The following is a 25900-nucleotide window of genomic DNA, read 5'->3' as shown; positions in this document are numbered from 1 at the left end:
TTCTGCAAGATAGGGAAAATGATTTTCATAAGGACATTTCGAGAAATACATGAATTAAGATTTGAAATGTACCTCTAAGATGTTCAACACTTTATAAATGTGAGTCCTGTCTCAAATTTTCCTGCTATAGAAAGAAGGTTTTTCTCTGGAGATGCTCCATACTGGTAGCTGCTAGCTGGGGATCCTGCGGCCAGGACAAGGCCACCACATGAGCCCCAAAATGAATCTTGAAGAGTGTGTACCCTCAGAAGCTCACTATTTGGTAGGGGAGCTCAGTGAGCAGAGATGGTGTAATTTGTGCAGTGACAAGAATCAGTTATCAGAGGAAAGAGTAATTAAACTCCAGGTGGAAGAGGATGGAAGCGGGTCAAAGAAGCCATCAAGCAGCTGGGGTACTGAAGGTTTTATAGGAGTTATAAGCAATTTTATTCATTAGTAATAAAGTTGCATTTTTAAATGTATATATGTTAACTTCTTTTGACTCTTACTAATACACTGAAATATTCAAATTCATCCACTCTCTTTTCCATTTCTTTCCTTTCTCCTCCCATTCTGCCTCTCCTTCCTACAATACGTTAAGGTCTTCAGTTCAGTTCAGTCCCTTGGTTGTGTCTGACTCTTTGCAACCCCATGAATCGCAGCACACCAGGCCTCCCTGTCCATCACAACTCCTGGAGTTTACCCAAACTCATGTCCATCGAGTCGGTGATGCCATCCAGCCATCTCATCCTCTGTCGTCCCCTTCTCCTCCTGCCCCCAATCCCTCCCAGCATCAGAGTCTTTTCCAATGAGTCAACTCTTTGCATGAGGTGGCCAAAGTATTGGAGTTTCAGCTTCAGCATCAGTCCTTCCAAAGAAATCCCAGGGTTGATCTCCTTCAGGATGGACTGGTTGGATCTCCTTGCAGTCCAAGGGACTCTCAAGAGTCTTCTCTAACACCACAGCTCCGGACAATTAAGGACCTCAGCTGCTAACAATTTCTTCACAAGTTTTTGTATGCTTTAGTAGATCCTCAGAGATGCCATTTGGTAGATGCCATTTTACTCTAAGTTTTTTTTTTTTTTTTCCCCCTGTTAAGTTTTTATAAGAGTTTGGCATAGTTTTTTTTTTTTTTTTTCCATTCCTCTTTTCTATACTATGAGCAAATTCTTTTGCTTTCTCAGCAGTGAACAAACTACCAGTTATTCACTATGTTCTGCATCACACCTGTATACAGGGGCTCGTGCCATCCCATCTAGTAGCCAGAACAACGCAGTGAAACGAGGACTGTTGGATCTTTTTCATAGATGAGGAAACCGAGGCTTAGAGAGGTTAATATACTGACATCTGACAAGCATGAAGCCGTATTTCTGCTCTGGAGTCCTTTTCCCATCGTTCTCTGCTGCCTGGCCCTGGGTCTTGCCCTGCTTTTGTGCTGCTGGTTTTGTAACCCACCTGGTGTGGTGCCAAGTCTCCTCACACAGCTTCCTACCTATTACCGGACTCTCCGAATCACGCAACAGCAATAATTGACGAAAACCACAATTTCCCATTCCTCTAGCTTTTATTTCTGAGCTGCTTATAAGCAGCTAGGTTTGACTTAAACTTTCTCTCTTGCTCTGTCTCTTCCACTTAAGGAATGATAACAGGGTACATGCAGGACCCAGCCTGTACGTCTGAGGATGAGGCTCCAGCTTTGTCCTGCTGGGGACTCCCCGGTAACTGTGGGAACCCTTCATCCTCTCTCTACAGCCGTATTTCCCCAGTGTGATCTAGGGTGCAGGTGCTCCCCAGCTATCCTGCCCGCTGCCATAGGAACTCCTGTGATGGAGTGGGCCTGCGGAATGTGCCAGAAGGGACCCAGGTCTTGGTTTCAGAAAGCCCTGAGTGTGAATCTGCCCAGCTGTGTGACCTTGGGCAGACCGACTAACCCCTCCGACTCTTGGTTGTCTGCATCTGTAAAGGAACGCAAGTAGGACTCACTTCCAGGCTCACTGTCTGGATGATGGGAGTCCATGGGAAAGAGGGCATTTTCTTCCCTCTGGCTCCGCCTCCCAAGTGCTTTGACTGGGGACTTGGCAGTGTTTCCGCAGTGGAAACCCAAAACACCTTCCCTAGGTGCAGTGCTTATCACACCTCCAGCACCCTGAGATTCTCATCTCCCGGATTTCTTGAAGCTCATTTGTGTGGCTGAGAAACTCCTCAAAGGAAGGGAACAGCCCATTGAGCTCTGCTGCTGTTTCCGTGGCGGCGCCTTCCTTTCTTGCCCGTCTGCCCTGCAGACAGCAGCTGCAGCGTGAGTCAGTTGCCTGTATGTATTATCATTTCTTTTGCATCTCTCTGCAGAGAGGAGGATGCCATTCAGCTAGCTAGTGTTCGCTGTGCCCAGGCTTCAGGTGAGGGGTGGGACCAGCTCACAGACGCTGCCCTCGAGCTCCCAGGGGAGAGGTGCAGAGAGTATGACACACGAGCTGTGCTATCACCTAGGCATGTCCTAGGGTGCTGTGGGAGAAGAGGACCCAGTGGACTCTCCTGGGCACCCAGCAGACAAGAGCAGATCTTCAGAAGTGAGGAGTCCACGCTGCACAAGTCCAGACAGAGCCCTAGGGGAGGCGACACTGGGTGTCTGTCTGGAGCCAGGGCCAAGGGCTGGAGGACCTGAGTGGCCACGTCCTGCTAGTCATCTGCACACTGATGACCTTTCGGGACCTTTCCCCCGAGGCCAAAACCCACACACTCACTGCCCACGCAGCATCCACCCTTTGACGTGTGATGGGCACCCCAGAAGCAATAGAACTAATCAGAAGTCTTAGACAGAAACCTAACCCGGCTCCTCCCCAGGCTCCCCCATGTTATGTGGCACCACCATTTACCTGGTTACTCAGGCCCCACACGTGGGTGTCATCTTTGACTCTGCTCCTTCCCTCACCCTTCACTTTGTCTGCAGTCTTGCCAGCTGTTCCATCACAGTATATCTTGAAAACCGCCACACCTCCCAACCCGAGTCCAGAGGGCTCCCATCTCCCAGCTGGTCTCCCAGCTTCTACTCTGCCCCCACTGCCACCAGCCTTTCACACAATCAGGCAGAATGACCTTTTAAAAAATAAATAATATTGTGTCACTTCCTTGCTCAAAACACCCCATGGCTTCTTAGCATCTTGAAATAGAATCTGAACTCCCTGCCCTGTCCTGCCTGCCCCTCCTACTTCCCTGGTTTTATCTCTTAGCACTCAGCCTTGCTCACTCCATTCCAGCCCCTATCCCTTCTTTCTGTCCTTCTTTTTTGCCTCAAGGCCCTTGCACTTGGCTCTCCTCTGCCTGGATTACCCCCAGCGTTGCATGGTCTTTCCTCTGTTTAAAAGGCCCTGTCCTGTCCTACCCTTTACACCATCATTTTTTTTTCTCTTACTCTGCTTTCTTCTTCTTCAGTAGCACTGGCTTTACATTATATATTTATCTGTCTTCTTTATCATTTGTCTTATACCTTTGGGCTTCCCAGGTGGCACAGTGGTTAAAAAAAAAAAAATCCACCTGCCAATGTAGGAGATGCAGGTTTGATCCCTAGGTTGGGAAGATCCCTTGGAGTAGGAAATGGCAACTGACTCCAGTATTCTTGCCTGGAGAATTCCATGGACAGAGGAGCCTGACAGGTTACAGTCCATGGGGTCGCAAAGAGTTGAACCTGACTGAGCATGTGCACACACACACACACGCAGAAATGTAAATCCATGAGGATGAGCCCTTGTCTTATCTCTCTCATTCACCACCCTATCTCCAGGCCCTAAAACAGAGCCTGGCACACAGTAGGTGATCATCACACATTAGGTCGGTAATCCAAAAAAATGAATGAATGAACAAATGCAAGTTAAGACTTTTGTGTTTATTCCGTGGGCAGTGTGAATCTAGTAGACATCTTTCAGGAGGTGAGTGACGTGGTCAGCGCTTTTATTTAGAAAGCCAGCTGGTGGCAGTGTGGAGGCTGGACTGGAGGAGGCAGCAGAACTAGCTAGAGGCAGTTAAAATGGTCCAGGAAATTGATGCTGAGGCCTACGTAGCGCTGTGGAGAGGGAAAGAGGGGACCGATGACAGGTGGTGAAGACCTTTGAGTATCTTTGGTTCTTACCAGAATAACTTGGTATAGCAATCCTTTTAAAAGACAAACAGGAGGGGACTAGCTGGCCTGGGCGGGAGGCTAGTGACACTCCATAAAGTTTTCCTCCCTAGGTAGATGTCAGCGCCCGGGTGCACGTCCCCGGCCGTGCAGTTATCTCTTGGAGGAGAGACTCTGCTGCTCCAAACTCCCTGTTGAGTCTTTCACTAGGAAAGTTGTCAGTAAGTCAGTGATGGTGTCAGTAAGACTGATACTTCTTTCTGCTGATGGGTTGATGTTACACATTACGAGCCACAATAAATGGTTGATTCTTTCTTGCAATGGGTACATGTCTTTATATTTAACTCCAAAGGAGACTCACAGTAACAAATTCTCTGTTTCATTAAGAATTCCTAGGCTCTGCTCAATTTCCAGGTGGGGGTTACTGGTAACTTAGGGGCTCAGCATCTCCCTTATGACAAACACGCCCAGGAACTCTTCTCCTCTTTTGGGTGTCAGGGTGTCAGGGAGTCGGATAAACAGTGGCCCACATTCCTAGACCAGGCAGAGTCGTGCTCTCTGGCACTGTCTTTTGAGAATGTCTTCTTGAGCTTGAATTATTTCTTTCTCCCCAAATCCCCAGTCCACCTCAAGTTTTGACGCAAAGCCTTTCATCTCTGAGTGCACAGATCCTTACCCATCTTGCTGAGGTGTCCCCTCTCTGTCCCTAAGGGGGACAAGGTCATCCCAGTCTCTTAAGCTTTGGTCCAAAGCTCCTAATCCTGTGAAGTGAAATGCTGTCCCATCTCTGTGGCCAGATGCCACCTCCCACATCTTCTCCTCTCTTCCAAAGGTCTAGGTATCATAGGAATGACATTAATAGCTACACTATAGAGGTTCCTGCATGTCAGGTGCTGTGTTAAGCCTTTCACATGCATTCTGTCTAATCCTTATCCTGCAGTGAAGTGTTAGTTGCTCAGTCGTGTCCAACTCTTTGTGACCCCACGGACTGTAGCCCGCCAGGCTCCTCTGTCCCTGGAATTCTCCAGACAAGAATACTAGAGTGGGTAGCCATTCCCTTCTCCAAGGGATCTTCCCAACCCAGGGATCAAACCTGGGTCTCCTGCGTTGCAGGCAGATTCTTACCTTGCAGAGGCGAGTATTATTGTCCTTTTCACAGATGTGGAAGCTGAGGCTTGGCAGTGCAGTGAAGTTTAGTTGTTAAGAGTCTGGGCTGAGAGTCAAATAGACCCAGATTTGAATCCCACTTAGCTGTGGACCTTGGGAATGCTACTTAATCTTTTTAACCTTCTTTTTCCCAGATCTAGAAACACATTCTTGGCCATCTTGCTGAGGTGTCCCTACTCTATCCCTTAAGGGGGAGTAAGTCATCCCAGGCTCTTAAGCCTTGGTCCAAAGTTCCTAATCCTGTTTGCTGTCCCTGTGAAGTGAAGGTAAAATGGAAATTGTTCACGGGGTTGCTGTGAAAAATTAAATAATATTACATATATTATTTCAGAAGATACAAGTACTTGCTTACTAAATGCTGGACTTCATGCTGTCAGTAAATAACAGCTCATTGTAGATACTGCTTTCAGCATCAGTACCATCATCCCCATCCCAAGGCTACAGGATTAGTAAGTAGATGGAGCCAGGATTTGAACCTAACCCTGCCTGGCTGCAGAGCCCACGTTCTTCCCCATGTCGCACACTCTCAAGTTCATTTTGTCCGAGACTCTCTGGTCCGTAAGTTTGCTCTCTTGGTCTTCTTGATTGTCCCATTTGTTCCCATCTGGACAGTAGGCTCAAGCCAGGGCTCAGCAGACCTTGAGTCGCTTCAGCCAGTGACCTCTTTTCAGTCATTGGCTGGGCGTCCCCAGTGGCTGCACTGTTCAGCAAAGTGCTTGGACAGTTTTCCTTGATCGTCAGTGTTGTGTTGTCTGCTGTGAAAGCTGGGAAGTTGAGGGAGGTTCCTGTGTGGTTGTTTATATCGGTAGCATTATCCAGAGAAAACAGGTGTGGCAGCAGAAAGGGCTGGTGGGTGTCCTTATCTTTTGGGGTCACTGATTACTTTGTGAATCTGGTGAAATTTATGAAGCCTCTCTTCAGAAAAAATGCCATGATAAGGCCAACATTTTCCCCACAGCCCACCCAGGGATCCTGGCTGAGAAATTCAGACTCAGAAGGTTAATTCACATACTCGTAGGCTGTTCTGTGTCTATAGGCTGTTTGTACTCGAAGGCTGTTGGGCCATCCTGGTAGCACTTGGAAATACCTGTTTTACTGATATGGTTTTCCATTTTCATTTCTTTCCCATATTTGAGAAATGTATCCATGCCTTAGAACTGACCTAGTCATTTTGGTGAGACTAACCTGCTGGTTTGCACATAAATTCAAGCCATAACCTGTACCTAGCAGACCAACTGGAGAGGGGTTTTTTGGCCACAAAAATCAGACTAATGGGCTTCCCAGGTGGTGCTATTGGTAAAGAACCTGCTTGCCAATGCAGGAGACGTGGGTTCAATCCCTGGGTCGGCAAGATTACCTGGAGAAGAGAATGGCAACCCACTCCAGTATTCTTGCCTGAAGAATTCCATGGACAGAAGAGCCTGTGAGCTACAATCTGTGGGGTCACAGAGTCGGACACAACTGAAGGGGTTTAGCACATGCACACATCAGACTAATAGGAATTTAATCGTAATTTTGTTGTTTAGTTGCTAAGTCATGTCCAACTCTTTTGCGACCCCATGGTCTGTAGCCCACCAGGCTCCTCTGTCCATGGGATTTCCCAGGCAAGAATACTGAAGCGGGTTGCCATTTCCTTCTCCATTTATCATGATATATAGATGATAATGGTGCATGAGCTTAGCTTCAGTAGGGTTTACTGGTCTAGATTCAGGTAAATGTAAATCTCTACTTTTAAACTTAACTTCATTTTTGAAATTTCAGTCTTAAAAAGTATGCTTCTTCCCCTTTCTTCATTCCAGTTTTCAAGGTGGGGGTCTGATTTCCAAGCACCTTAAATCTTCAGTCTTCTGACTTGTTTGTCGGCCTGTCCTTGGAGCCTTTCCAGTGAAGCGTGGAACAGGCCTGCTGTTTCTAGCAGTAGCGGAGACTGTAGGTGTGGCTCCTGGTGGCTGCTCCCCTCCCTGCTCATTCTTCGGGTCCTCCGGAAAAACAGGAACAAACCTTCCTTAATGGAAGCCCCAGAATCTTTCGTCCTGCTCAGGCCACGGCGCCAGTGCCCTCTGCAGTTAGAAGTGGGACTTGGATTTCCGGTGCAGGAACTGAATTCATCACATATTAGATCATTTGCCAGAAAGCTTTTTCTGATGCGTAGTTTTTTTCTTTAAAGTATTTCTTCTTTGCTTCTTCTAAATTGTAAAAGCAACAGATGCTCACTTCAAAGCCAGGATTAGAACTCTTCACGCCTGGCTTGGAATTCCAGCTCCATCAGCTCATTAGATGTGCAGGCCTGGGAAAATGCACACGCTCTCTGCAGCCTTGGTTTTCTCCTGGTGCTGGAGAAAGAAGAGTTGCACCTCCTAACACTGTGGCAAGAATTCAGGGAGATCGGTCCATAGGATGCATTTGCAGAGGTTTGGCGTGGATTCTTTGACGCAGTGACTGTTTTATTCAGCACTCACTCCGAACCAGTCAGCATTCTAGTTGCTCTGGAAACACTCAATAACGAGACAGAGGGGGCCTCAGCTCCAGTGAAGCACACATTCTAATCAGAGGCGACACAAAGACTCAAGGCCATTTCAGAAATTAAGAAGCTAGAACCCCCTGACCCAGGTGGTTTGCTAGCCCTAGGAAGGATGCCTGGGGCCGTCTCTGGAGGAGAGGCTCACTGCTTTGTGACCCGTGGGCCCCACGTTTTCCAGGACACCCAGTGTGAACAGTTCTGCCCTCTAGGGGTAGGTCCCGGTTTTAAGTTTGGAAGATCTGACCGGTGAGCACATGCAGGTTCTCCTTTACCTGGCTCCCCATTCCTGAGCTTGGGGCTCTGTTGCAGGGCCTTTAGAACGCCTTCTGGCGAGCTTGAGAAGCACTGCTCCCTGCTCACCCAGCGGAGCTGACACTGAATGAAGAGCCTCTGCTGTGTTGGGAGGGAGGGTGATCCGTTTCTAACCAGAGCCCACTTTGTTCCAGTGCTGCTGGTGGCCGATTCTCTCTCTGGGAGGCTCTCATGCTGCAGTCTCCCGATTCTCTGCATGCAGTTTTTAAATGGCTTGTGGAGGCCATGTGAAAGCTGGGCCACCCCAACTTGTATGTTGGACCACAGGGCCATCAGCCCAACCTCCCATGCCTACCACATCGCCCCTCTCATGTGTAGTATGCCTTTTAAAAAATATTACTGATTTTTAAAAATATATTTAATTTACTTTTTGGCTTCACTGCATGGTATGTGGAATCTTAGTTCCCTGACCAGGGGCTGAACCCACTCCCCCTTGTGGTGGAAGCACAGAGTCCCAGCCTCTGGACCACCAGGGAAGTGCCGCAGTATGCATTTTTTAAATGACTGTTCAGCCTCTATCTTGGGCAACAGTGACCCAAACCAACTGGCGAGGGAAGCTGTTGAGCAGAAGGGCAGGCTGCCTCTGACTCACCTGTCACAATCATTGCTAACCTACTTTTGTTTGACCTTGATTTGCTCAGTACAATTAAAGACACCGTTGTAAACACACTCCTGCTGATGATTTAAGTCTAACATGTGATGGCCCAGAATCTTAACCACACACATGACCCAGGCAGATGGACGGATGGATGGGTAGTTTAGTTTTTCGCTTACTTCTGAATGGTAATTCGATCACAAGGAAAAGGTTTAATTTCAAGAACACTGGGCAATTCTTTGTGACCAGATATGATGCCAAGGCAGCAGGCCTTGATTCCTTGCTACTGGGCAACTTAATCAGGAAATGGCCTAGATGGCCGCCTTTCAAGTGGGTCCTTGCAGTAGCTTGGCAACTGGCACAGGGTCATAATTGGAAGAATTTGGCTCCAGGGTCTGTGGGTGTTTACAGTGCACTATAGGGCAGGGCTTCATTTATTTATAGAGTATTGTGAGCAACAAGCAGCAGAAGCTCAAAAGCCACTAAATCTCATTTTATTTTTAACAAATTCCATTTTTCCCCTCATCCCAGAAGGAGAACTGAGTTATTAAAAAACAGTAAAAAAATACATCATCGCAGAGTATGCCATATCTAATTATGGGGTTGCCAGCGTCGGCCTGCAGCCACGTTTTAAGGGCTTTGTAAATCAACCATCCATTCAATCTGTGAACTTATATGACTCCCATTCTTCATTTAGATGTAGAGGGAAGTTATTGGCAAGTGAGTGCTGATCAGAAGTTCTACGCTGTCTAAATTAGGAGATGGAGGATATAAATATAGGATAGTATACTTATGTTTTCAAAGGGAAATAAAAATCACTCTTCATTGTCCATCATACTTAAGCCATCCAAGCCTATACTCCACTGCACTAAATATCCACTGTAGGGCTGTTCACTCATTGTGATGGTGGATCCACTCTTCTCAGAGGAGCTATATCGTGGTATCTCGCTGAGCCCGACCCTGAGTAATTATTACCCATGTATGTCATGAAACGATGTGATTCCAGTGCTTTTTGGCCTCCTGGAGCATCAGAACTGGATGAGACCTCAGAGACCCTCTAGTTCAAGTACATCTTATTGTAGTTGGGGAAGCTGAGGCTCAGAGAGCAGAGTGGCAAGTCGCAGCAGAACTGCCCTGAGGCCATAGTCTCTACCCTTTTCTCTGACAGTCTCTGCTTTACTGAGCTTGAAGCTAATGAGTTAAACAGACCTGATTTCTGCCCTTCAGGGTTCACAGTCTCAGACAGACAGACAGATGGTCGAATAATCATCATGTGCATGAGTGAACCAAGTTATATGTACAGTAAACCAGCTAGTGAGTGGAGGAGATGATGGTTAAGAATGGGGTTGTTTTGGAATCTGTGTGTTTGGATACCAAGACAAAGGTAAAATCAGTTGCTCTCTGACCTGCTTGGGCAGAGCTTTATAGATGCCGTGAAGTTTCTGATGCAAAAAGGCGCAGCACATTTGCTGGCTGCTGCAGGAGGGGAGGTGCGGTACATCCGTGGGTGCTAGTGAGGGGATATAAATGTTGCAGTTTTGGAGAGCCTGGGAGTGGATCACTGGGGAGACTTCAAGGGAACTCGAAAGGGAATGAAGGACTGGGGTGCAGGCCAGGGTGGGTGGTCTAAGTTCTGTGGGACGCTCTGCCCCATCCTGGGACGGTGAGGGGGAGGGGCGTGAGTGCTGTTCTCAGCCCTCCAACCTCCAGGTTGAATAAAGGGTGATAGCAGATCATGGCGGTCCTTTTCTCTGACCCTCAGGATCCTGCTTTGTGTAGCTCTCTGGGCGGCCAGTATCTATGGACTGGGGCTAGCATGGGAGCTGGAATATGTGTCTCTTTCTTGCCCTGGACCGATGCCCGCCGGATGCCTGGGCCGAGTGGGCCCTGGGTGTTAGTTCTTTCTGAGTCTGAGAGGGGACAGAGGAGGCTGAGGAAGCCTTTCTGAGGAAGGAGGGGCTGTGGAAGCTTCTGGGGTAGACTCCTCTTGTAGCAATGGAGGGCAGTGATTTTCAATTGAGGTTGTAGCGGGCGGCGCAGAGAGGAGTGAGTGGGAGGGAAGAGATCACAGGCCAGAAGAAGCTGTGGGAGTTACTTACAGACAGACAAAAAGCCAAGTGGAGAGGGAGGGACAGTGACACACTGGGACCTCGGAGTCCACGGTGGAAAGGAAGGAGGTGGGGCCACAGCAGGCCTGCCCCGAGTTACTCAGGCTGGGCCTTTGGGTTACTGAGCACACTCTTCTCTGAGCAGAGAGTCTGTCTTCCTGCCCAGTGAGCTCCTTCCCACTCTGGACAGTGGTTCTCAAACATGTTGCCAGGTGTTTCCATGTGGCAAAGAATAAAGTCAGTACATGGAATATCCTTGGTGTCACCTCCATAATTTGTTGGGTTTTTTTAGTTATTCTTTTGATACCTACAGCCACTCACCTGCTTTTGAGTTAAGAATGTATAAATTAGCAGTTTCCATTACCTGGAAAATAGCTGATAAGCTTTTGTTGTTGTTTAGTTGCTAAGTCATGTCCAATTCTTTGTGACCCCATGGACTGCAGCACGCCACGCTCCCCTGTCCTTCATTACCTCCCTGAGTTTGCTGAAACTCATATCCATTGTGTCGATGATGCCATCCAACTATCTCATCCTCTGTCACCCCGTTCTCCAGCCCTCAGTCTTTCCCAGTATCAGAGTCTTTTCCAATGAGTCGGTTCTTTGCATCAGGTGGTCAAAGTATTGGAGCTTCAGCTTCAGCGTTAGTCCTTCCAATGGACATTCGGGATTGATTTCCTTTAGGATTGACTGTTTTGAACTCCTTGCTGTCCAAGGGACTCTCAAGAGTCTTCTCCAGCACCACTGTTTGAAAGCATCACTTCTTTGAAACTCAGCGTTCTTTATGGTCCAATTCTCACATCAGTACATGAGTGACTACTGGAAAAACCGTAGTTTTGATTGTATGGACCTTTGTCGGCAAAGTGATGTCTCTGCTTTTTAATATGCTGTCTAGGTTTTTCTTCCAAGGGGCAAGCATTTTAGTTTGAGACGTTCATACTTTTTCTCAGATGCGTGTTGTAGTTTTAATACAACCTAGCAATATTTTGATTGATAAAATAATTTTCATTTTTATAGTTTATAAAGGTAACACGATTTTAGTGTGGTAGGTTCCTCCTGTGCGTCCCACCTCTGAACCAATCTTCAAGGAGCAGATTCTCCCCTTTCTGTCTTGCATCCTGCTCCTGGCATTTAACTGTGTCCCAGCATCTTTCTCTGTGTGCAGCTCAGCCCAGGAGACCAAGGAAACCCAGGTCAAGGGCTGTGTCAGTAAAAGGTTCCGGGATAAAGAACCCTGAAACCTTCGCCTGAGAAGAGGTTGGGAAGTTGCCTGTGGCCTTCCTGTCCGCGTCCCAGCCCACGGAGTTACTAGCAGGCCTGGTTGCTTCATATTATGTGTCCCCTGTGTAGCAATGGCATTCGTAATTGATGCCAGCTTTAAATTCTCGAAAGGAAGGCAGTGTTCGTGGTCCGTGGCCGCAGCTCTTGTCATTTCACTTTCTCTGCATCACTGTGCCAGCCACCCAGCTGGCATTCAAGAAACACTTCTGGTTCGTTGAGCCACTGCTGGTCAGAGGCCCTGCAGCCTCGGCCACCACCACCTGGAGTACTGAGAGCTTCAAGTGAAAGTCCTGAGGGTTGTGAATGTTAAGACCTGTCCAAAGTCCACCCTCCATCCTTCTGGCTGGATGAGCCACACCCTGGCTATCAGCACTTATTTGCTCCTTATCAGAGTGACAGAATGGTCCAGGGGAAGGGCATCCAGGGGTCACTTCCTGTGGCCACCCTCCTGTGCAGGAAGACCCCATCTGTGCTCATCAGGACAGTCAGGCCCGGGTCCCCCCGGGAGCCCACACGCCCAGCCTCCTGCTCCCTCCCTTCTGGGTATATTCGCCTGTTAGGAAATCCTTCTTTATTCTAATCCAGATCTGCCTCTTGGCACTGTTTTCCTTGTTGACCTAGTTCTGCCCTTCGTACCAACACAGAACAAAGGTCCATAGGCGGTCCGTGGTAGAGTTTGGAATTCGTGCTCACAGGCCCCCTTGCTTTCTCCTCCCACCCTCTCATCTCCCTCCCCAGTGTCTCTGTTCTCCAGCTCCTTCCACTGCCCTTGTGCAACATGGCAGTCCATAGTAACGATTGGCGACATTCATTGAGTGCTTTTCACAGGCCAGGTGCTGTCCTAAGCTCCTCACATGAATTTTCTTACTACTCACAATCACCTATGAGGTGGGTACTGCCAATAGCTGCATTTTGCCAATGAGGAACCTGAGGAGCAGAGGTCAAATGTTGTCCAGAATCACACAAGGAAGTGGTGGGGTGAAGACTGGAGCTGGGTGGTCGGGCTCCAGTGCCCATGCCCTCAACTGTGGGGCCATACTATCTTATAGCCATAACGCTGGAAGTAAGCCCATGGTGCATTAGATTGGGACTGGCCCCTACTTTGATTTTGCAAGGAATCATTTCGAGGGAGCCTGAGTTGAATCATTTCCTATGAAACATCCTCAGAATTTGTTTTGATAGAACTACTGCAGTCCAGAGGCCTTTGCCTTGTCACCAACAAATGGGTTCATCCAAACTCTGCCAGGCCCTGCAGAGTTCATGGTGCAGTGGGTTTTGATCAGGGTGACAAACGTGGGCTCTTAGTATTTTCTTTTCCTGCACATGAAGCCCAGTGCAATAGGTTTCGTGTTCAGAATGCCTCATCATGATTTTGGTGGCCATAAAGCAGAGAGAGAAAAGTCCCTAAGACTTCTAAGACTGGACCATAGCTTCAAGTTCCTAATTCAGCATTCACTCTCCCAGAACAGCCCCAGCAGTTGTGGAAGGGAGAGATGCGATACCACCTACCCTCCAAAGCTGGGATGGCAGGTGCCAAATATACATTTTCCTGAAATGCATGCATCAGGAAGGGTTTTGGAAGCGCAGGTGAGGGAGATGAGAAAGGGCATGTCAAGGCCAGTCCAAACTGGACTTGAGTGCTGTGTCCCCGAGCTGTGCGACTAGGCACAGGTCACTCGTGATCTCTGTTTCCTCTTCTGTAAGACAGAAGTAACAGTGTCTTTTCCTAAGGATGCTTCTTTTAGGCTAAATGAGCAAAGGCAGATGTGCCATGAAGCTGCAGTGGTTGTTTCAGACCATTTCCCCCACGTGATACCTCAAACCCTCGTTCACTGTCTGGCCCTTCCTGCTTTTAGCATGGGCCCCAGCCCTTCAGCTGCCTACTGCCTTGTGAGGCATGGAGTGGGATTGTGGGGGTGTGGGGTCTTCTGGGGCAGTAACCATCCCCAAGACCCAGCCTGCAGCCACATCGGTCACCCTGCCCTGACCCCAACGCTCAGGCCAGGTTGCCCCAAGAGTCCAGGAAAAGGTGATTCATCAAGAGCCTGCTTCCTGTGCTCACGTGTCCCTGGGCTTTTCTGCTCCAGGTGGTTGTCACACACGGGTTGAGCCAGAAGTGCTGGGAAACGGGGTTTGAACCATCTTTCTCTTCATCAGTTGTTTTTTAGATTGCATGCATCCTGGTTACTATTTTTTAGAGGTAAGCAGCCAAGTGAGGGACCTGATTTCTGAGGTCTGGACCCAGAAATCTGGAAGGAGAGCAGCTTGAAGCAATATAAACAGGACTCAATAAAATCTGGTTCTGTAATTACTGAAAACGGGGCCCTGACCGTTGGGCTAGCCTCCCTGAAACATAGTGTCTCTGTCCGAAAACTGGGGGGAGTAATAGAACTGACCTCACAGGGTGGGAGGAGGATCAGATGAGATCCTCGATGGCGTAACATTATAACAATCCCCTTTCTTCTCCGCCATCCACTCTGCTGTTGATTTCTTATATGGCTTTGAGTAACTAACTATCTTACCCCTCTCTTTGACCCTTCTCTTTGCAGACAAGTTGAAACATACTGGTTCTGAATGAGTGCGTAGCGCCCCCTATAGGACATCTTGGGAATGTGTAAGGTGGTTGGGCTGTCACTGTGGGGATCAGGGCTTTCGCCTGGCGGGGCAGGGCAGCAGAGATGCTGGATTAGCACATGGAGAACAAAGAACTGTCCAGCATCCCACCCAGTTTCCTAAAGTTCAGAGGGCATTCGTGTAGGTGAAACTGTGTATGTAATGACCTGGGCCTGGAATCTGACTTCATTTTACATATAAACAAAAATAAATTTTGCATGTTTTTAATATATACTGAATTTTCCAGGAACACAAGCACCAAAGTATATGAGGTTTACCTATTTGTTATAACTAGCTACAGGCATCTCATTACATCTTTCACTATGTCTGGAGAGTAGCTGTGCCCAACCTCTGCGTATTGATGGATGTGTTATTTTACTTTAACTAACTTTATTTTCTTTCTTCTTTGTATTACAGCAATGTTGATTGTCTTGAAATTGTTAAGTGTTGGCAGGTTATATGATTTACAAATTTTGTTTCAAGTGAATGAAAAGAATATTAAAAATATCTGTATTGAGTCTTTGAAAGTATGAGAGAGGGGGGAGAGTTTGTGTGTGTTAGTTAGCTTATAAATCAGCTGGAGAAACCTTAGGATAGACTTGAAATAAAAAGAAATGGTTTCACTTAGAAATTTCCTTTTACATAAGGATATGTAATAGAAGTCAGAATTTAACTGCATCCCTTGTCAGAGAAATAAAGTGTTTTGATGTCTCCCCTGGCCCTTTTAGAAAATATATAATCTTAGAGTCTAAAACACAGTTTTTATCATCAGCTTTTTTCAGCTTGGCCATCTCTGTTTTTTTCATCACTCCCATCTGTGTGTGTGTGTGTGTGTGTGTGTGTGTGTGTGTTACCATCTATGTGTAGATTTTTCAGAAGGGAAAACCAGGCAGCCTCCTTGCTTTTTACCAAGTTTGTTTTTGTTGTTTTGTGACCTCTGCCTGAACAAATGGACTGTACAGGTTTTGCAAATTACCTATTCACGTGCTTTATTTTCCACTGAGGTGATTGCCTTTTCATGGATTTACAGCAGGTTTTATTTTTGTTTTGTTTCACTTAATTCAGAAAGGATAATATTTCTTTACCTGCCACAGAGCTCTGGAGTCAAATGACCCTGAGTTTGAATCCTGGCTTTCCCGCTCATTTGCTAAGAATTGACAGGCAGTTTACTTGACCTCTCTGAGGATTAGTTACTTCTAATTGAGAACTAGATGAAAAAACACTGCATGGCACAAAATAAAAGCTCAGTGCGTGGTTTCTGCTGCCAGTTTTTGTGTCGTCATTTTTGTTGTGATTCTTGCACTGAATATTTTTCTCAGAAAAATTATCTTGAGCTCTACAACTCATGTTGTTTGAGATTCTTAGACATATAACTCTCACTTGCTATTACTAAGGCTCAGAAAAATGAAACTGAAATCGCTGAAATTTTGTTTATTCCTCGTGTAGGAAAGAGACCAGTGTAAGAAAACAAGCAGATTCCATTTTAGTTAAAAGAGGAACTTGCAGGGTTATTCCTGGGGTCAGGAAACACTCAGATGAACATCTGAGATCTGGGGCACTGGCAGGAGGCCTTGGCACTCATCATACAGTTAAATCGTCGCCCTCAAACTGTGTTTGCCAGGGCAGGCAAGTGGACAAGTACATTTCAGAAAGGTTCCCAGGCATTTCAGACTGGAACAGGAAGGACCATCTGATTTAGTGTTTAATCAAACACACCAGCCGTGCCGCCAGCACTGTGGTCGATTCACAGCCTTGTGACCCGTTTGGGCATCCTTGAACCAGAGGCGGGAGGCAGGTGGGCGAGAGCCAGCCCTGCCCTCTTCCTCCTACGTGGGATATCACTTTTGCTTTTCTTTGCTGAGTCTCTGCAGCAACAAAGCATATGTAGAGTTCCAGCTCTGGGAGTTGGGCATGTCAGGGTTCTGTCTTTGATCCCCCATTCTGGCTGTGTAATTTTGGACAAGTTGCTACACCTCTCTGAGCCTCAATGCCATCTTTTTACATGATGGTGATCATAATACCTTCCCCAAAAGGTGGTGGTGAACCAAATGAGCTGGGTAAGGGCTAGCACCATCCTCAGCATGTGTCATGCTCAGTCAATGGGAGCTGGGCGCTGCTCCAGGAAGGCAGGCGGCAGGTACATGGACCACAGTGTAGTCTGTGATGCAGACCTCCCACTCAACATGTCCCCAGCTGTCTGCTCCTGCCCTGCTAGCTGGACCACAGGAAGGCTCCTCTTCCTCCAGCCGTCACACGGGCACATGGCCCAGCAGGGGGAGTTCAGGGGGGATCTTCTCTCCCACTGGCTCCCTGGGCTGGGGGCCTTTGTTCTGTTCATGGAAGGGCTACAGCCCTCATGCCAGAAAAACATGTGGAATCCCACCGGCTGTTCCCTCACAGTATATCCAACACTCAGCAGCTTCTCACCACCCCACCATGGCCACCCAGCCCCAGCTCCTCTTAGACCTCACATCCCATTCATCCGCACAGCCTGCCTGAAAATATACCTCGAATTATTTCAGTCACTCCTCAGACCGGGCCTGAGTTGTGTCATCTTTTCCTGACTGTTCACTGTTCTAGATGTTTCCTCACTGGCCTTCACTGGTGATGCTGCTACCTTTATCACACACACACACACACATCACCTGCCATATACACTCACAGACATGCACGCACACACACACACACATCACCCGCCATATATACTCACAGACATGCACGCACACACACACACACACTCACACCACCCGCCATATACACTCACAGACATGCACGCACACACACACACACATATCACCCACCATATACACTCACAGACATGCACGCACACACACACACACACACACACACCACCCGCCATATACACTCACAGACGTGCACGCACACACACACACACACACACATCACCCACCATATACACTCACAGACATGCACGCACACACACACACAGAGCTCCTCCATCACTGTGCATGGCTATATGCACAGCACTGCCCTCACAGGGTCCCCCCTCCCCACCTCGCTTCTCAGCACCACAGCCAGATTTAAATCCCAGGTGGGTCATGCCATCCCTTTTCACTCAGAATCAAAGCCAAGGTCCTTAACGGGTTGGCCCAGCACCCTGTGGCCTCCACCACAGCACCGGTTCCTCTCTCGCCTGGAACACTCCTTGCTTCTCTGGCTCCCCCCGTCTCCACCTTCCTCCCCAGCGCTCCTCCTGCCCTGTAGCTGACTTTCCTCCCCAGCACTTCCCACCTCCCAGCATTGTTTACTTCTTTATCCCTCTGCTGGCCTTGGTCACCAGAATGTATATGAGAGGAGGACAAGGGTCTGTGTCCCCCACACCAGCCCTGCCATGGAGAGCAGTGCATGGTACCTGGATGCTTTTAGTGAATATCTGTTGAAAGATTCATGAAGGATTGTGGGACCGCACACGCATAGTGTCTTCATCATTACAAAACTGTCCCGAATTGAAATTTGACTGCCACGGGCAATCTGTGGTGGAAGTTTACTCCGATGACCAGTTCTTTCACTGTAGAAATTACCTGGCCTACAGGGGTGCCTAGTAAGTTCTGCTGAATGCATTACTTCGGGGCTTTGGGGCCGTGGTGGCCATCCGAGGCCTGCTTCCCCATCAGCCCAACCCTGCAGCAGGCGGGACGGTATCCCCAAGCCCCTCTGAGCCAGGCGTCCCCCCGCTTCCCCGCCGTGCATCCTGGTTCTGGCGGCACTGTCAGCTGCTGGCCGCCCTTCCCCTGCATCCCCATCTCTGCAGGGAGGTCATCGTCCTTTGCTTTCACCGTCTCATCTTCCTGGTGACTCTCCAGTTTTGTTAGTATTACCTGTTGATCTGGCTTTCTCGTTATCGTCTTCCCAGCTTCCCATGGTAGTTATTTCTCTGATTTTAGTTTAACTGGCCGTAGGACAAAAGGGGTGGACTCTCAAAGCAGCATCCTCGGTTTCAGATTCAGAGGCGCTCTCCGCGCTGCCCACTGCAGCACACGGGCCTCCAGAGTGTTCTCCAGCCCCACTCCCAGGTCCCTTTTCAGGCCTTTCCCCATCACCCTCATCCTCTCCCTTCTACTCCCAGAGCTTATCCACTGGCCAGGTCCTCCCCTCTCCCCCAGAGGCTTGTCCTCCCACCATTTCTGTGCCCCTTCACCGCAGATTTGCAGTCCAAGCTTGCTTTCTGTGACCTCCATACTTATGCCCAGCCCCCGGCCTTCTGCTCCTGGTCTCACCTCACAGTTCAGCACTTTGGTAACCACAGTTAACCCAACAGGCATCCTAAGTGCTTTTTGTGCATTGGCCTCATTCAGTCTGGAAAGAGGAATCCTCCTCTTACAGGCGAGGAGACTGCAGCTCCCAGAGGTCATGGAACTGGCTCAGGACACAGCTAGTCAGCGGCAGGACTGGGATTTGAACCCAGGCTGTCTGGCTTCAGAGGACTGACCACTGCCCCATCCTCTTTTCCTGTCCCCATCATGCCCTTCCCCGTTTGTCCACCCCCCTGCCTGACGCTTGGCAGGAGGGGAACCCTGGCTCTTCCTCTGTTCTAGCCTGGGGAGCCAGGGGAAGTCACAGGCTTGGTTGACCATCTCTGGATAAACGCGCACTGCATGACCTTGCCCACCAGGGAGCTCTGCTGCTCCTCAGGTCCTTCCCCACTTTGCAGTTGGCCTTGTTCTCTGCCAAGGCATATAATATAATCGCTCAAGCCATATAATATCGCTCAGTGCCCCATCTTTGCTTCTGCTTCCCCTCAACACCAACGTCCTTCTCTTTGTGTGTGTGCTAAGTCACTTAAGTCATGTCCAACTCTTTGTGACCCCCTGGACTGTAGCCCACTAGGCTCCTCTGTTCATGGGACTCTCCAGCAAGAATACTGGAGTGGGTTGCCATGCCCTCCTCCAGGGGATCTTCCCAACCCAGGGATCAAACCCCCGCCTCCTGCATTGGCAGGGGAGAGATCTTTACCACTAGCTCCCCCTGGGAAACCCCTCCTTCTCTTTATCACCAAGTAACAACAGTGTATCCTTTTGTTTCCTTTAGAACAAGATGCAGATGTTTTCCATAATTTTTTTTTCAACCTCAGGCAGCAGGCTCTTTGGTGGGGAGAGTGGTCATTCCCTGAGTCTTTAGGGCCAAGCTCTATTCTCTTAGTCTGTAGCATTTTTTTAAAAAAGGTGGAGGGGGGAATAGACAGAAAAGAAACAGCAACAACATGAAGCCAGGCTGATGTGTCTTTGTTAATGACCCTTCTTGGTGGGGGGCAGGAGGGGTCATCCCTGTGCCATCATTAAATGCAGGGGTGTGTCAGGGCTAAAGGTCAGGAAGAGAGCTTTGCCCTCAGGAGCCTGCCTCCCAGAGCTGACAGGATGTGCAGACCCAGAGCATGCCCTGCCTCCCCAGACATCGCGCATCTCTCCCACAGGCCCTACACTGGGCACCTGGGTGCAGAGGAGAACGAGGCCTGGATCTTTCTGAGGCAGGCACCCCTCCCCTACCCCCAGCAACTTCAGATTCCATTGCCATCCTCCAGGGAGTGTGGAGAAATCCTGGGTTTTGGCCGGCGGGTGGGCTGAATGCACGTGGGTGCTGAGAGGCAGAGGGCACAATGGAGCAGAGGGCGTGCCCTGGGTGGAGGAGGTGGCCAGGGACAGGTGGGACAGAGACCTCGGACCTCAGGCTCGTCTCAGAGGAGCCGAGAAGCTGACAAAGCCTTGCCAAGCACCTTCTGGCATGGAAGTGGGCAGGGAAGGAGGGGACAGCAGGATCGCTGCATCCTGAGTGATCCTGCAGAGCAAGCGTCCCCTTAACGTGCCCCACCCAAGCTCCGGCCACTAGATGTTGGGTGCAGGAGAGCGTGGGGACCAGCGCCTGTGGGGAGATGGAGGCCCTGCTGCTCCCCAACCGTCACCCTCTGCAGGGCCCTGTTTAAGGTTCCTAGAAGCCCTGCAGAGGAGAAACGCAGCCTTTAACCAGAATTCCCCACGCTGCTTTGACCATGGGTTCCCCCCCTCCCATGTCTTTGCATTTAAATCTCACAGAGTCGATGTTCTGTGACAGCTCTTTGGGAAGTGCTGCTGTGGAGAATTTTTCAATCCCTGCATACTCTGGAATGTGCCCACTTCTTATTTTGCATGGAGGCCTTGCTACATAGAGGAAAGACTATGGGCTTTAGACAGGACTGACCTGGGTTTACGTCTACCTTCCTGTGAAATCTCTGACTTTGCTCAGGTTACCTAACCATCTCTCTGAAACTTAGCTTCCTCATTTTTAAAATGGGAGAACACTAGCCACCTAACAGGGCTGCTGTGATGGTTAAATGAGAAAATAATGATAGTTTCCACTTGGAGGGCTTATTATGTGTCAAATACAATGGAATCTGAAGCTGCCGGGGGGCTCACAAGTACTGCCTCCCCCAGGAAGATCCAGGCCTCGTTCTCCTCTGCACCCAGGTGCCCAGCGTAGGGCCTGGGGGAGATGCTCGATGTCTGGGGTGGCAAGGCTTGCTCTGGGTCCGCACATCTGACTAAGCACTTTCTGCCTCTCTTTTCATCTTCGCCACAGCTCTGAGGCGGGATATATTGTCATGCATATCTCCCAGGTCAGGAGGCCATGACACACCAAGTTAAGGGTTGTGTGTATGTTGGAACTGAGATTTGCACCCCAGGCACTAATACCTGGTGGGGTCGGGATTTGAAGCCTCACCGTCACCCCCCAGCAGAGAGCATGCTCCAAACCACCATGTCATAAAGGGCCTGGTGCACTGAAGGCACTAAGGAATATCCGTTACCTTTTCAGGGGATTCATGGGTATCTACCGGGAGATATGTCATTCCTGAGACTCCACGTCACTCTGCAGTCTTTCTTATTAAACCTGTTAAAGGGGTAATCTGCATCTGCCTGCCCACTCATTGTTTTCTGCACATAAAATAAAAATTCTCCTTCAACCAGTGTCCAAAAAAGTTATGACCCTTCTCTTATGACCTCTCTGCTTTGCCTTCTTATGCTGATCCACCTCAATTTGGGCAGCGGCTCAACTGTCTACCAGTTTTGGGCCAGTCTTCAAACTGGTCCCGCTAGTGGTCTGTGCATCCCTATCCAGGACCAAGGGTCCTCCCAGAAAGCACTGTGGATCTGTAGCTTGTTTCTCTGGCTTCTCTCCTTCCTGTACTTCAGTGATAGACTTGGTAAAGGTCTAAGAAGGCATCCCTTTTATCACTCATTCAGCAAACATTTACTTAGTGCCATTGCTAGGCTAGGAGTATGCCCTGTATTGTGCCTCTTAATTAGATTGCAGAATCTCACAGCCCTCAGTAGGCCTTCAAGACTGGAGTGCTGTGGACTTTCTTCTGTCCATGGTGTTGGGGATCTTTTCTGCATCAACTAGCCTTGTTCACAGTCTAATCCAGAATTCACAGCCCCTGCCCCTTGTGAGACCATCTCAACAGGCCCTTCAAGTCCTGTAGTTCCAAGTGCAAGCTCCTTGATTTTTGTTTGATTTCAGGATTCCCAAGCATCTAAAGCTTCCAGCAGGACTGGGTACACAAGGGCCACAAACGGGGTTCTCCCCAGGTCCCTGACAGCCACTGCAAATATGCTCTTCTCTGCTCAGAACATCATTCCAGCTATCCAACCTGCCAGGCAAACATCTACAACACCTGGTTCAAGACTCACCTCCTCCCTGGTCCCTCCTCCTTCCATTACCCTACACACACCATCAAATAAGCTAACCATTTTCTCTTCTGTTCTGCTCCTATACTTCAGCTACATTGCACCCCACAGCTAGAAAAAAAGACACTCCTTCCTCAAGACACTTGACCACCACCTGCTGGAAATTTAGGGTAAATGCTCTACAAATCTCTGCCACTTAACAGAAGTGAAGATGCATACTGGCATTGGGTAGGGAGCTGCTCGCACAACTGCAAGCAGGGCGCTGCCTATTGCAGTGATCAGGATTGAGGGGTTTAAACATTCCCCTCGGAGGAGGCAATGGCACCCCACTCCAGTACTCTTGCCTGGAAAATCCCATGGATGAAGGAGCCTGGTAGGCTGCAGTCCATGGGGTCGCCAAGAGTCAGACACGACTGAGTGACTTCACTTTCACTTTTCACTTTCATGCATTGGAGAAGGAAATGGCAACCCACTCTGGTGTTCTTGCCTGGAGAATCCCAGGGCCGGGGGAGCTTGGTGGGCTGCTGTCTATGGGGTCACACAGAGTCGGACACGACTGAAGTGACTTAGCAGCTGCAGCAGCAGTAGTAGCAAACATTCCCCTCTGTGTCCTGGGTGCCCTGGCTTCCACTTGGGCTGAAGAAATGCTTGCGTAATGATACTGGTGCAAGCCCCTGTTACCTTAGACTTGAGGTACCTGGTTTTGTGGGTGAATGATCGCTAAATCCATCTGTTGCAAAGGAAGGCAACCAAACTCCCCACAAGCTGTCAGAATAACCAGAGGGTCTCAGGGGGATTTGCAGTGGGGCCAGAGACCATTCAGCCTGTCATCTCTGCTCAAAGGCCACCACCATAGGAACAGACCTGAGCAACTCCACATTCCTCCCCACAGTAAAACCTCAAGTTGAGAATATGATGGAGAATTGGAGCAGGTGCTGTGTCCAGGGCCAGCTCCTTGTAGGTTGTGGGGAGGCAGAGGTGGCCACACAGGGGTCCTTGCAGGGAGCTGGGGGTTTTGTGGGGAAGTCCATCAGTGAGCATGCAGCTGACTAGACAGGGTAAGCAAGGATATTGATTCACTATCATCCATATTTTCCTAAGCCATGCCCTTTTATTAAGCCACATCACCAAAAACCAGTACCCCAGTGACATCTGGGACTTCATAAAGTGGTCTCAATAGAGCTCCGTCTAGCTGTTACACTTGCAGGTGGGGGCAGGAGAGGGTACATGCTTTTACTAGGGTCCTATTTTATAAAAGGAGAAGCCCTCTGTCCCTTCTCAAAGCTTATTTTCCCAGAGCCAACTGGCATAGCATTGTTCATGTCCCACAGTCTCCCAGACAAGTACCCCTCTTTGGTAACCTTAATGAAGGAAGAGGGCTGAGCCTTTCCCTCTCTGCCCTGGCTGCCAGGAATCCCAGAGACAGTTTCTGTAGCTTTCCTGAACCAGGACTGCTTCTTCTCATCGCTTCCCTGATTCCTTCTCTGGGAGTGCTTGTTTTGGGCTGTTTGTCTTTTCCATTGTGGGGATGGCTTTGGGGGCTGGATGGGCAGTGATGTGGCAGAAGAAAGAAGAACCACCAGTGAGCCAGACACACATGGATTTCAGTCCCCACCTGTTAACCGTGTCATCTTAAGCAAGATGTCTTTACCTCTTCAATACTGAGTTCCTTACCTGGAAAACTGGGGTAATGACCACGAGGAATAGATAGGTTACTGTGAAGATTAGACTCTGCCAGTGTGACCTGCACTGTTCCCTCTCCCTCCTCCCAGGTCAGGCTTGGTCTGTGGCTCCAGGATCGGAGTTGGTTTTTCCTTCTTCGTGCCTCTGTCAGTCGGCTCAGGATGAGTGATGCAGCGGAGAAAAGCAGGGGACCTGCCCTCCTGGTTTGTCTGGGACAAAGGGGTTTCCTGGCATGCAGGATTTCCAGTGCTCAAACAGGAAGGTCAGAGGCAAAGTGAAGAGCTGGTCACCCTAGTAGAAATCTCAGCATCTCTGGAGCTTACAGTGGCCTAGGTTTTCTTCTTGCTGGTACTACCATCCATCCGAGACCTTGGCTAAAGGGGGAGGCTCTATGTGGCGGTCACTGGTCTCTTGGTAAGGGGGTAGTTAGTCAGGGCCAGTTCAAAGGCTGCTGCTGTCCCCTCCGCTCATGTTCATCTGTCCGGGAGAGTCACTTGGCCAGGCCTGACATGGGGCAGCCTGCTGACTCCCCACACAGAGGAGGAGCTATAGGTTTGAACCTTAGTATAATCTGCACACTTCGCTTTCTCTTCTTGTCATTCCGGGGTGCTGGGGCAGGGAGAGGGAAAGCTGAGAGATGCCTGGTCTGTGATTGGAGGGCTCCCTGTGGCCATCTTCCTGTGGACAGTGTGTGTGCGGGCTTCTTAAGGGGCGGTTAGCCTCGCCCTGCTGTGCTCGAAGGAGTGGTCATCTCCTTTGGGTGTCTAACAGTGGCTGATATGCCCGCCTGTCCAGCCCCCTTGTTCCTTTGTGTGGAGCCACAGAGAATCTTCTTCCTGGGCTCTGAGGACCACGAGGGGACTGAGGTGGGACGAGGGGCCTCCAAGCTTTTCCAAGGCACAAGTCCCAGGTCCCTTCATGCCTGGCTTTCTCTGGCCACCCAGAGAGCCTCCTTCCCACCATTGGAAATCTCTAGCTCAGAAGTGGGCACACATGTGACACCCACTCTAGGACCAGGGCCGGGCTCTCCCCAGAGCATCCTCAGTATGTGTCACTTGGATGGCATCACCAGGGCTGGCCCAACCCCTGCTCAGCTGGGGTCCCCCCTCCCAGGTACCTTTGGTCTCTTGGGGCCCCCTTCCTTGGCTCAAACGTCTATTAAGAGGTAATTAGCACAGAAAAGGCTTTTGTCTCTTTTGTTGTTTCATTTATTGTCTTATATCTAAGAACACCTTCCTGGAGAGAAAACAGTTTTCCAAAAAATATTTGTCACAACTGATTCAGCTTTCTTGTCCAAGCATATAAGAAATACAGTTTAGATTTTGCAAAATAGAGTGCTAAAATGTTTGTTAGCATTTACGATTTCTATAAAGGAAATCTGAGCATTGGAAAAAAATGATCAAGATGAGAATTCGTGGGGCTTTTGGTCCTGAGGACCTCTATCTAAATTTCAGGGATGTGGAGGAAAGAGAAAACGAGAGGCACGGTATTGGGAGATGCGGAACCCTGAGATCCAGGTGCAGGGGGCGGGGCGGGCGGGACGGCGGGGGCGGGGCCGCAGCGGGTGGAGGGAAGGGTCGGCAGCTGGGGAGAGCCAAGGCTTCCCTGAGGGGACACCTGAGGGCAGTTGAAGGGCACGCAGGAGTTCACGAGGTGACCGAGTGGGCAAAGGGAGCCACGCCTGCTCCCTGCAAAACAAAGTGGACGCAGCTGAGGCCTCGTGCTCTTGAGAACTGAAGTATTTCAGTGGCCTGGCTCCTCAGGCAGCGGATGCGCAGCTTGGGCTGGGGAACGAGCAAGCCCGCTGTGGAGGCCTGGTGTTTCCTGCTAGGTGTTTGGGGTTTTACCTGCAGGGCC

General features: G+C 49.4%; 1 protein-coding gene across 2 annotated transcripts in view; it reads left to right on the top strand.

Annotated features, from left to right (window-relative positions):
* Positions 1–25900, top strand: part of BMAL1 (basic helix-loop-helix ARNT like 1) — a 108269-nt gene that overhangs the window by 44935 nt on the left and 37434 nt on the right. The window lies entirely within an intron of this gene.

The sequence above is a fragment of the Capricornis sumatraensis genome, chromosome 16 (genome assembly GCF_032405125.1).
Source record: "Capricornis sumatraensis isolate serow.1 chromosome 16, serow.2, whole genome shotgun sequence".
Lineage (NCBI taxonomy): Eukaryota > Metazoa > Chordata > Mammalia > Artiodactyla > Bovidae > Capricornis > Capricornis sumatraensis.
The sequence above is the reverse complement of the archived record's forward strand: the minus strand, read 5'-3'. Positions and strand labels throughout refer to the sequence as shown.